General features: G+C 32.1%; 1 pseudogene; it reads left to right on the top strand.

The window, feature by feature from the left end:
• Nucleotides 1–565: 565 nt before the first annotated feature.
• LOC141492247 (small ribosomal subunit protein uS10-like) lies at nucleotides 566–918 on the top strand (annotated as a pseudogene).
• The last annotated feature ends 11,475 nt before the right edge of the window (nucleotides 919–12,393 follow it).

Raw genomic sequence — 12,393 nt, 5'->3', positions numbered from 1 at the left:
TAAAAGCTCTAATAATATACAAGAAACTATCATCATTAATTTATGTACATGGACCTTAGTCTCTTTGATATTGTTCTTGAATTCTAATTTAAAATGTTTTCCTCTGAATGTTCATCTAATACATTCAGATATTTTTTCTTGGCTCACCACTTTTCAGAATTTTAATGGTTTTTAATCTTATTTTAGGAATCCTTATTTCCCTTTACAAGAATTTTTAGAAGGGATTTTACATTCAAATTATATATCACAGTCTGCTATCATTTAGTTATGAAGCAGTTGTTTTTATTTTATTTCTTTTGTTGTTGCTGTTAGTTTTCATATTCTACAGTTTATGTTTATGTTCCTAGGTTGTTGTCTGTGTGCATAAATTCAGGGTTCAAGTTAGTTAATTCTTAACCAAGAAGGACTGAAGTTTTCAAAGTAATTATTAAAAAGAGAAAAATAAAATCTCTTTCTTGAAAGTATCATTTCTATAGCTGCATACACATGGAAGTTCCTGCCTCTTTAACTTTTGACTCATTGCTGTTCACTCTACCAAAGTAGTTCAGGAAGCCACTCTACTGCCATGGCATTTAAGGAAACTGGCAAAACACTTGTGGAACCTGAGCTGGTCATTCACCAGATCCCAATCACCCTCACCAGATGAAATGTGAAGTCACTCAACAAATTGTGTGCTGATTTAAATAGAGGAGCATAAAAAAAAAGAATTTGAAAGTGAAGGGACCTCTTTGAATACCTACTACATTTGAATCACAATTTGAAAAACTCTAAATAGTAAAGATTCAAAAATATGAGATCAGTTCCAGATGAGAATCTGTAAATGCCCTATTGATTTGTACAATCCTTCTAAAACTATTAAACATCTCTTCTGTCATTGAATTGGGTGTAGAAATAGAATTTACCGTGACAGGTACATAATCAAGTGTCACTTTGAATAAATTGATTGCAACTATTAAAAAAAGAGAAAAAATCTTAGAGGTTGTTTCATAAAGAAATTTGTCTTAAAAACATTTTTAGAAAGCATTTTCAAAATAAATTCATGGGTATATACTTAATGTTTCAATGTTCTCTAAGAAATTTTCTAAAATTATAAACTGTAGAATAATGAATTTGACTTTGCATTCAATATAGAACTTTTTCTCATTGAATGATAAATTACAAACCAAGTACTTTCTTCAGTCAGTGTAGAAAAAATGTTTTTGGTAGAGTGAGCATTATGTGTAAATTTGTCCATTATTTCTTTTAATAAATTTAAATGAGCATATCCTATATTTTTACTTTTCTATAAATAATATGTGAATTATATATATATGTGTGTGTGTGTGTGTGTGTGTGTGTATATATATATATATATATATATATATATATATATATATATATATATATATATATATATGGATGTATGTATATATGGATGACCTCTAATCCCCTTTGATGATCAATGGGTGGCTCCAACATTCTGGAGGGTAAAAATTTATATTGCTTTAGAGATGCTTTAGCATAATTCATATTGCTTTGCAGACATCTTAGTGTAACTGATAAGATACAAAGATCTCGGGTTTGGGAAGAGTCTTCCAATTTGTCATGTCTTCCTGGACATAATTCCTAAGAGGGATTTCTGATATTCATTCTCATTCCAAACTGAGGACTGCTCCTTTGAGGCACAAAACTTTACAGATTCCACCTTCTTTTAGTGAGGTAAAAAATCCCTTTCTAAGTATCTGTTTTGGTGTTTGGTTTTCTAGCAGGACCCCCAGTACTCATCTATATAATCATCAAGCTTAGAGAAATATTAATAAATGATTATCTTAACCTAATTCTGTTTTGCTCTTTCTTGAGAGTGAAGACAGAGATTAACTTGTGTTCCTATTAGAACAAACTCTGAAGATTAGCACATATTTAATGTAATTATTATTTTAATACAAAACTCATTTAGGCTATATTTACATCATATATATATACATATATATTTACATACACACACACACACACACACACACACACACACACACACACACACACATATATATATATACAAACACATATATTCTATACCTAGATTTATTTAACAGTAACTGATATTTCTTAAATACCTATACAGAAGAGTAAAATATGCTATGATGAAATTGTAAAGAATTCTAAGTTTTTAAGGAAACATGCCAGTGAGAAAACAATAAAAAAGAAAGAGTAAATGAAAAATAATTTAAGGATCCAGAACTTGAGAAATGATTTTGTGACCATTTTGACCATATTAATGAAATAAGTTTTGCTATCATATTTTTAGCAGTCAAAAGGAAATTTGAGAATAAAGCATTTTGGGTGTCCTGGGTAGATGGCATTGATTAAATTCAAAGATCTGATTTAAAAACAGAGAGGAAAAATCCAATCTAAAAATAGAGAGAGAAAAAAAGCAATAATGGTAAACTGGCTTTGGTATTTAGAAATTTCCAGATAGACAAGTAAAGCAAAGCCAAAATAACAATGGAACATTTTGTATGCTTCATAGTTTTGTACTTGGCTCAATGATAAGGGAAGTTGAACATTAGAAAAGAAGCAGAGTCCTGGAGTAAATTTAGTAATCTCTAAATTAGAGTTATTTACATCAAAAACTTTCTTTATCTTTGGCTTTATCTCAGACAGCATACTCCCATCCCCTGAGGCCATTCTTTCAACCCATTATTAAAATGTTTCTTTATAATTGCATAACAATATAATGAGGATAACAAGACCTAAAACTTCTAAGTAGTCTCATGAATTCTTCAGGAGAAACTTCTCCATGAAGACCTTTACAAATCTACATTGTAACTGCCTAGATTTAGCAAAATCATGCTAATAAAATATTTTTTTTTCACATAAGGAACTATCCTTTAGTATTATGATGATGAAACACTCTAGTTAGGACCATGAGAAAAGGTTGAGTCATTCCATTTCTCAAATTCTTCAAGCCTGGCTTACAGAATAAATTTTCTTGGAAAAAAATGCACAGTGGTTTACAAAGGAGGCACTCTTTAAGTTTGTTCAGTGGAAATATCAATGTCTAACAAAGAAGCTATGGTTGATGCAGGGGAAAGATGAAGACAATTGTGAATGTAGAAATTGGGTGGAGATGTAAATTGACTATCACCTACTCTTCAGATATAAATTGACTAGAACTAGAGAATTATGCTTGTAACAGAAACAATTTGTAATCTTTGAAGGCTGCTTGGGTGGAGACAGCCCATTCCTGATGTACTATTGATTGTTTAAAATTTGGCTTCACCCTCTACTTAATTCCTGGTCCATTAAGAGAAAAGGACTTCATCTTTTGCCCTCTGGATGAGAGTCAAGACATAAAAACCTGGGTTGGACTCCAGCTCAGGGTCACAGTTCTCTCTGACCTGTGGTCCAGTGAATGTTGCTTGGCTATTCCTTTATCTCTCTCTCTCTCTCTCTCTATTTCTCTCTATCCTTTCCTATGTCTTGTAACCTTTTAAATAAATTTTTGTTTCATTTCCACCTTACTTTCCCAAGTCTGAATAACGATTCCTCATAGGCAGAACCGAACTCAAGTAGCCAGCAGCTACATGGCTATGTAAGAAAAATTTTCCAAATTTCCTGCTCTCGAATGTTTTCTTTTTATGGAAAAATAGCTTTACTATGGAAACAGAAATTAACTTTAAGGGAAAGTGGTGCTGTTTTTGGAAATTTTAGATGCTTTCTTATTAATCACTTTTTGCTTTGAGTTATCTTCTTATTACACTCCTCAAATGTCATCCAAATACTCTCCTCCCTCTCTTTTATTCCAAATGTGTTTTTAAAACCATTACAACACCTTGTTGAAGATTCATTATTTCCTTAGAGTCTAAGTAGTAAGAAAGTGTTTTTGACCAATGGACTGAACTCCAATTTGACTTTTCCTTGTTCTTCAAAAATTTTCAATGTATTCCATAATCATTAAGATATTTACTCTTAATGAAGTGTGTAGATTCAGCCACAGAATAAAATTCTATATGAATCTATCAGTAATAATAACAAATGTTTTTGTTTTGCCAGAAGCATTGAGTAGCTTCTCCTCAGAGAAGGGTTCTTTTTTACTATGTGAAAGAGGGTCTAATTATTTCTTTACTTTCTTATCATCTTGATCACTAAGAAATTCTGAGTGCTTTACCCTTCCAGCTTAATTTTTTTAAAATAGTCATCCCTGGCATCTTAACTTTATCTCTCTCTTACCTAGACTTAATCACTGAATGGATGTTGCCTCAGGCTAGCTATGACCTGGGGAAAGGCTTAGTTTTAAAAGTTTAGGCAAAGCAAAGATGGCAAAGAGAAGCAGGGAATTTCCCTTGGCTCTCCTAGTCTTCCCTAAAATACAATATTAATCAAGCCTGTAAACAGATTCTGGAGCAACAGACCAGACAAAAGAACAGATGGGAGCATTTTCCATGTTCAGAAAAGTTTGATCCTGGTAATGGGGTACGAATAAAGTTCCACTAAAGAAGATACAAAGTGCAGTCCAGAGCAGGTAAAGGAGCAGAACATAGCACAGGCAGCTGAGACCAGTTTAGTTTAAGGCCAAACTGAGACTCAACCACAGCAGAGTCCTGTGCAAGGGACTCCCATATCTTGCAAAGCAGGTCAGGGGAAGTGTAGCAACACAGGAATTCCAGACCTGTTCAGCCTGTTTTACTGAATTAGGCAGCCCCAGTTCAGTGAACAAGCCATTAGCATTCCCAATGGAGAAAGTCTACAAATGGGATCCTCCTTCAACACAAGGAGTTTGGGACAGCAGTGTCCAAATTGAATAAGGAAAGTCAGAGAAAAGCCATGCTGATAAAAAGTGACTTTGAAGACAAGGAAAGTCAAAAGAGGATGGCAGAAAGAATAATACATGTGAAACCCCAGAGTGGATTATGAATTTGTACAAAAAGCCTTCAAGAAAGAGCACAAAAAGGATTTTAAAAAGAAGGTAGAAAAATTGGGGAAAAAAATGAAAGAGAAATTCTACATTTTGCAAAAGGAAGCACAAAAATTGACTGAATAAAATAAATTCTTTAAAAGTACAATTGGGCAAATGGAAAAGAAAAGAATTACTTTTAAAAAATAGAATTGTAGACAGTAAAACTCCTCTGGTGAGAGACCTCAGCCGCCCTCTCTCAGACTTAGATAAATTTAGCCATAAAATAAACAAGAAGGTAGTTAAGGAGGTAAAAAGAATGTTAGAAAACCTAGACATGATAGAGCTTTGGAGAAAATTGAATGGGGATAGAAAGGACTATACCTTTTTTTCTGTAGTACATGTCACGTATACAAAACTGACCAAGTACTAGAGCATAAAAACCTCTTAATCAAATTCAAAAAAGACAGAAATAATGAATATTTCCTTCTCAGCCCATAATGCAATAAAAATAACATGCAATAATGGTCCAGGGAGAGATAGACCTAAAACTAATTGGAAATTAAATAGCCTCATTTTAAAGAGTGAATGGATCAGACAACTAATTATAGATAGAATTAATGATTTCATTCTAAATAATTACAATAACAAGATATCATATCAAAACTTATGGGATACAGCCAAGGTATTTAGTAGGGAATATATTATATGTTTAAATGCTTACATGAATAAAATAGAGAAAGAAGAAATCAATTAACTGAGAATGCAACTGAAAATAAATTAGAGAAAGAACAACTTAAAAACCCCCAATTAAATACCAAATTGGAAACACTAAAAACTTAATGAGAAATTAATGAAATCAAAAGCAAGAAAACTATGGAACTAATAAATAAAACAGTCTTGATTTAATTTAAAAAACAATAAAATACATAAAATTTGATAATTGTTTTAAAAAAAGAGAAAGAAGAAAACCCAATTACTAGTATTATAAATGTAAAAATGTGAACTCACCATTAATGGGGAGGAAATTAAAGTAATAATTCTGACCTATTTTGCTCAATTATGTATCAATAAATTTTATAATCTAAGTGAAATGGATGAATATTTACAAAATATGAACTTCCCAGTTTAAATGAAGAGAAAATTAAATGTCTAAATAAACCTAGCTCATAAAAAGAAATTCAACAAGCCATCAATAAATTCCCTAAGAAAAAGTTTCCAGGGCCAGATGGATTCACAAGTCAATTCTATCAAATATTTAAGAAACAATTGGTTCTAATTTGATATAAACTCTTTGGAAAAATAAGTGAAGATGGAGCTCTGTCTGACTCCTTCTATGACATCAAAATGGTGTTGATACCTAAACCAGAAGAGTCAAAACAGAGAAAGAAAATTATAGAACAATTTCCATATTGAATATGGATGCAAAAATCTTAAATAAAATCAAAGCAAAGCGATTACAGCAAGTCATCACGAAGATGATACACTATGACCAAGCAGGATTTATCCCAGGAATGCAAGGTTGGTTCAAATTATGACAACTGTCAGTATAATTGACCATATCAATAAGAAACCTGACAGAAAATATATGATTATCTCAGTAGATGATGAAAAAGCTTTTGTCTAAATAGAGTATACATCCTTACTAAAAACACTAGAGTGTAGGAATAAATGGATTGTACTTTAGAAGATAAGCAGTATCTACCTGAAATCAAAAACAATCATTGTATGCAATGGGGATAAGCTAGAGGCATTTCCAATAAGATCAGGGGTAGGAAAAGGGATGCCCATGAACAGGACTACTATTCAATATTGTATTAGAAATTTTAGATTCAGCAATAAGAGAAGAAAAAGAAATTTTGGGACTTAGAATTTGGAAAGAAGAAACAAAATTCTCACACTTTCCAGGTGACATGATGGTAGACCTAGAGAAGCCTAAAAAATCATCTAAAAATCTATTAGAGACAATTAGCAACTTTAGCAAAGTCTCAGGATATAAAATAAATTCTCAGGATTTCTATGTATTACTAGCAAGATACAGCAGCAAGAGCTAGAAAGAGAAACCCCATTTAAAATAATTTCAGACAACATAAAATTCTTGTGAGTCTATCTGCCAAGGCAGACTCAGAAACTCTATGAAAAAGACAAACTATAAAACATTTTTCACACAAATAAAATCAGATTTAAATAATGGAGCAAATATCAATTGCTCAGGAATGGGTTGAACTAATATAATAAAAATGACAATTCTACCTAAAGTAAACTACTTATTTAGTACCATATCAATTAAACTTCCAAAAACTGTCTTTAGTGAGCTAGAAAAAAATTGTAACTAAATTCATATGGAGAAGCAAAAAGTAAAGAATATCAAGAGATTTTAATGAAAAAAAGTACAAAAGATGTTGGCTTAATCTTACCAAATCTAAAAATTCTAATAGAAAGCATCAGTCATCAAAACTGTCTGTATTAGCTCAGAAATAGAGTGGTGGATCAGTGAAATAGACTAAATGCAAAAGAAACAGCAGGAAATGATTATAGTAATCTGCTGTTTCATAAACCCAAAGAGCCCAGCTTCTGAGATAAGAAATGTCTCTTCAATAAAAACTGTTGGGGAAATCAGAAGACAATATGGTAGAAACTTAAATTAGACCAAAATCTCAAAATGGGTGTAGGGTTTAGACTTAAAGGACTACATTATAAGCAAGCTAGGAGAATAAGGAATAGTTTCTCTATTGAGATCTGTGGAAAGGGGGTTAGTTTATGACCAAGAAGAGATAGATAACATCATTTAAAACAAACTGTTTAATTTTGATTACATTAAATAAAAAAAGTTTTTGCACAAACAAAACTACTTTAACCAAGATCAAAAGAAATATAGTTAATTGGGAAACAATTTTTACAACTAGTACTTCTGACAAAGGCCTCATTTCTAAAATATATAGAAAACTGAGTCAAAATTATTTTTAAAAAGCCATTCCCCACTTAACAAATAGTCAAAGGATTTGCAACAGCAATTTGTAGATGAGGAAATCACAGCTAATCATAGTCATATGAAAAATTGCACTAAATCATTATTGATTAGAGAAATGCAAGTTAAAGCATCTTTGAGGTACCAGCCCATACCTCTCAGATTGGCCAATATACCCAGAAAGAACAGTGATCAATATTGGAAGGGATGTGGGATATCTGGGACACAAATGCATTGTTTGTGGAGCTCTGGAGAGCAATTTGAAATTATGCCCAAAGGGTAATAAAAGCATGGATACACTTTGATCAAGCAATGCCACTACTGGTTCTATACCCTGAAGAGGTCATGAAAGAGTAAAAACATAACTTGTAGAAAAATATTCACAATAGTTCTGTTTGTGGTGGCAAAGATTTGGAAACTGGGATGATGTCCATCACTTGGGGAATGGCTGAACAAATTGTGGTATATGTATGTTAGAAAAGAACCATTAAAATGCAGGAGGGATGGGATTTCAGAGAATTCTGGAGAAATTTGCATGAATTGATGCTGAGAGAGATGAGCAGAACCAGAAAAACATTGTACACCCTAACAGCAACATGGGGGTGATGAGCAACCTTAGTGGACTTGCTCATTCCATCAGTATAATAATCAGGGGATAAATTTGTGGTGTCTGTGATGGAGAATACCATTTGTATCCAGAGAAAGAACTGTGGAATTTATACAAAGACCAAAGCATATTACCTTCAATTTTTTTTTTAAAAAGTTGTCTTAGGTGGCGCAGTGGATAAAGTACCAGCCCTGGAGTCAGGACAACCTGGATTCAAATTTGGTCTCAGACACTTGATAACTACCTAGCTGTGTGGCCTTGGGCAAGACACTTAACCCCATTTGCCTTGCAAAAACATAAAAAATAAAAGTTGTCTGAAGTGCTATATAAATTTGTTATCTCTAATATTTTATTTTTTTCCTTAAGGATATTTTTTTCTCTCAATACTTTATCAATGCATAGCATGAAAGCAATGTAAAGATTATCAGATTGCCTTCTGTAATTGGGGAGGGGGAAAGATTGGAGGGTGGGGAAAAATTGTAAAATTCCAAACCTTTCAAAAAATGACACACAGAAACTATTATATAATTATAAAACAAAATATTTATATAATAAAAATAGGATTGACTAAATTCAAAATAAGATACATAAACTAACTGAAGAAAATAATTCCTTGAGAAACATAATTGGACAACTTGAATAAATCTTTGAGATATCAAGAATTTTTGTGGGAAAATAACCTGACCTGGAAAAGAGAACCAGAAGAGATAATTTAAGAATTTTTGAAATGCCTGAAGTCATGATCAAAAAAGAGCTCTGACAACATATTTCAAGAAATTATAAAGAAAAACTGCCTAAAAGTAGAAAGGAAAAGAGTCATTGAAAGAATCCACTGTCATCTCCTAAATGGAATCCCAAAATTGAAATGCCAAGAAATACTGTAACCAAATTCCCAAATTATCAGATCAAGGAGAAAATTCTGGAGGCAGCCATAAAGAAGCAATTCAAATACCAATGTGGAACAGTTTGGATGTAAGCATAAGCTTAGGACTTGGCAGCATCAACCCTTAAAAGAGTGAATTGTCTGGAATGTGACATTTCAGAAGGCATGAGAGTTTGGATTACAACCAAGAATTAACTACTTAGCTAAAATGGGCATATTCTTTGACAGGAAGAGATGGATATTTAGCAAAAAACAGAGTACTCCCAGATTGTCCTGATGAAAAGTCCAGAGATGAATAGAGAATTCTGTCTTCACACTTGAAACTGTAGGGGAAAAGAAAAAGAATGCTATTACATAAGATTAAACTGTGGGATGAGGACATAGAACTCTTGAGAAATGTATCTCTTTTAGAAGGAGTACACTTCAGCAGAAAGTATGGACAAAAGTTGAATTTGATAGGATGATAAAAAAATAGTACATCAAATACTGTTTAAAATGTGAAGGGAGGAAGAATGGAGTAAATTATATTACATAAAGAGGCACAAAGCACATATGTTAGAGGGTAAAAAGTGGGGGGAGGTTAGAATTGCATGTATCTAAGCACCGGCCCTGGAGTCAGGAGTACCTGGGTTCAAATCCAGGCTCAGACACTTAATAATTACCTAGCTGTGTGGCCTTGGGCAAGCCACTTAACCCCATTTGCCTTGCAAAAAATCCTTAAAAAAAATTTTTAAAAAATTGCATGCATCTTACTTTCATTGCATTTGCCTCATCAAAAGAGTAACATATCCACTCAGTTGAGTTTATAAAATGATCTTACCTTACATGAAATTAAGAGGGGGGAAAATGAGAAGAAAAGGTGGGGAGTAAAACAGGAAAGGGGAAAAAATGGAGGGGGGTGATAAAAGAGAGGACAGATTGAGAGAAACTGGGATTGGAAACAAAACATTCATGAAAAGAGAGTGAAAGTTCAAAGGGAGGGAAAATAGGGTGAAGAGTCAGAATTAGCATTCAAAACTGTGAATGTGAGTGGACTGAACTTTCTCATAAAATAGAATGGATAGAAGAGTAGATTAAAAACCAGAATTCTAAATATTTGCTTTACAAAAAAAATAGCATTTGAAGCAGAGAGCTACATATAAAATAAAGATAAAAGACTGGAAACTACTATGATGGACTTATGATACAGAAAGTTATCTACACAATTCAGAGCTGATGTTATCAGAAGATAAACTAAAGCACATTTTTTCCTCTTTTTTTTATTTTATTTCCCGTGAGGTTTTATATTTTTGAGGATGAGGGGGTATTATGTTTACTCTTAAAGAAGAATATTTTAATAATGTGCAAATAAATTAAAGGAAAAAAGCCAAAAAAAGAGATTAAAAAAACTGGAGCAAAATATATGATAATTTACTTCAACTGAAGTAAAACAAAAAGGGGGGGGGTAGTAATCCTTATCTCAGAGAAATCAAATGAGGAAATGAATCTCATTAAAAAAGGATAAGAAAGGTAAATACATCTTGCTAAAATGTACCATTAATAAGGAAGTAATATTAATAATAAACATATTCCCAGTTACATAGTCTCCAGGTTTTTAGAAGTGAACATAAATGCAAACCGTTCAAGGCAAACCCGCAAGCTATATGAAAAAAAAATTACAAAATGCTTTTCATACAAATCAAGTCAAATATATAAAATAGGGAAAATGTTATTTCCTCATTGTTAGTCTGTGTTAATCTCATTAAAATGATAATTGCACCTAACTTAAATTATTTAATACAAAGCCAATTAAATTGCCAAAGATTATTTTATAGAGTTACAAAGAATAGTACAAATCATGTGGAGCATCAAAAGATCAAGAATATCAAGGGAATTCATGAAAAAAATGCATAGGAAGCTGGCCTTGCCATACTAGATATATCATGGAATACATTAGGTACAAAGAAATAGTAGTAAATGATTATAGTAATTTAGAGTTTGATAAATCCAAAGTCTCTAGTTTTGGGGTTAAGAACCCATTATTTGTGAAAAACTGCTAGTAAAACTGGAAAAGAACATGGCAGAAACTAGGCATAGACTAACTTCTCATACCATACACTGTGAAAAGGGCCAAATGGGTTTAGGATTTAGACAACAAGGGTGGTACCATAAGTAAATTAAGAGAACAAGGAATAGTATACTAGTCATACATATGGAAAAGGAAAGAGTTTATGATCAAATGAGACAGAGAACATTACAAAATGCAAAAGGTATAATTTTGAAAACATTAATTTAAAATGTTTTTCCACAAATAAAACAAAGGCAATCAAGATGCTGTAGAATACAGAAAATTGGGAAACAATTACCAAAGTTATTGTTTCTGATTTTAAAAAGTTATTTCTAAAATATGTAGAGAACTGAATGAATTTTTTTTATTTTTTTAATTATTTTTATTAAAGATATTATTTGAGTTTTACAATTTCCCCCCCCCCCCATGGAAAGCAATCCATCAATCTTTATTTTGTTTCCATATTGTACACTGAATGAAATTTATAAGAATACTAGGCATTTTCCACTTGATAAATGATCAAAGGATATGAAAGCTATCTATAGACATATGAAAAAATGCTCTAAGTCATTACTTATTTGAGAAATGCAAATTAAAACAACTCTAAGGTAGTCCTCCCATCAATCAGAGAGGTTATTTAATATGACAAAAAGCAAAATGATCAAAGTTGGGAGAGGATGTGTGAAAAAGGGGTCACTAATGCATTATTGTGAACTGATCTATATATTCTGGAGAGCAATTTGGAACGAGTCTGGAGTTAAACTGAATAAAACTGCATGACCTTTGATCTAAAAACCACCATTATGTCTAAATTCCAAAGAGATCATAAAAAATGAGAAACGACACCCCCCTGTACAAAAATATTCATAGCAATTTTCTTGGTAATGGCCAAAAATTGGAAACTGAAATGATATTGTGCAACTGGGGAAATGGCTAAACAAATTATGATATATGAATGTGATAGAATACCATTTTTCTATAAGAAATAGGAGAACTTCAGAAAAACCTGGGAAGA

Source organism: Macrotis lagotis, chromosome 6, assembly GCF_037893015.1.
Source record: "Macrotis lagotis isolate mMagLag1 chromosome 6, bilby.v1.9.chrom.fasta, whole genome shotgun sequence".
In the NCBI taxonomy this organism is placed as follows: domain Eukaryota; kingdom Metazoa; phylum Chordata; class Mammalia; order Peramelemorphia; family Peramelidae; genus Macrotis; species Macrotis lagotis.
Note: the sequence above shows the minus strand (reverse complement) of the source record. Positions and strands in the feature narration are given on the sequence as shown.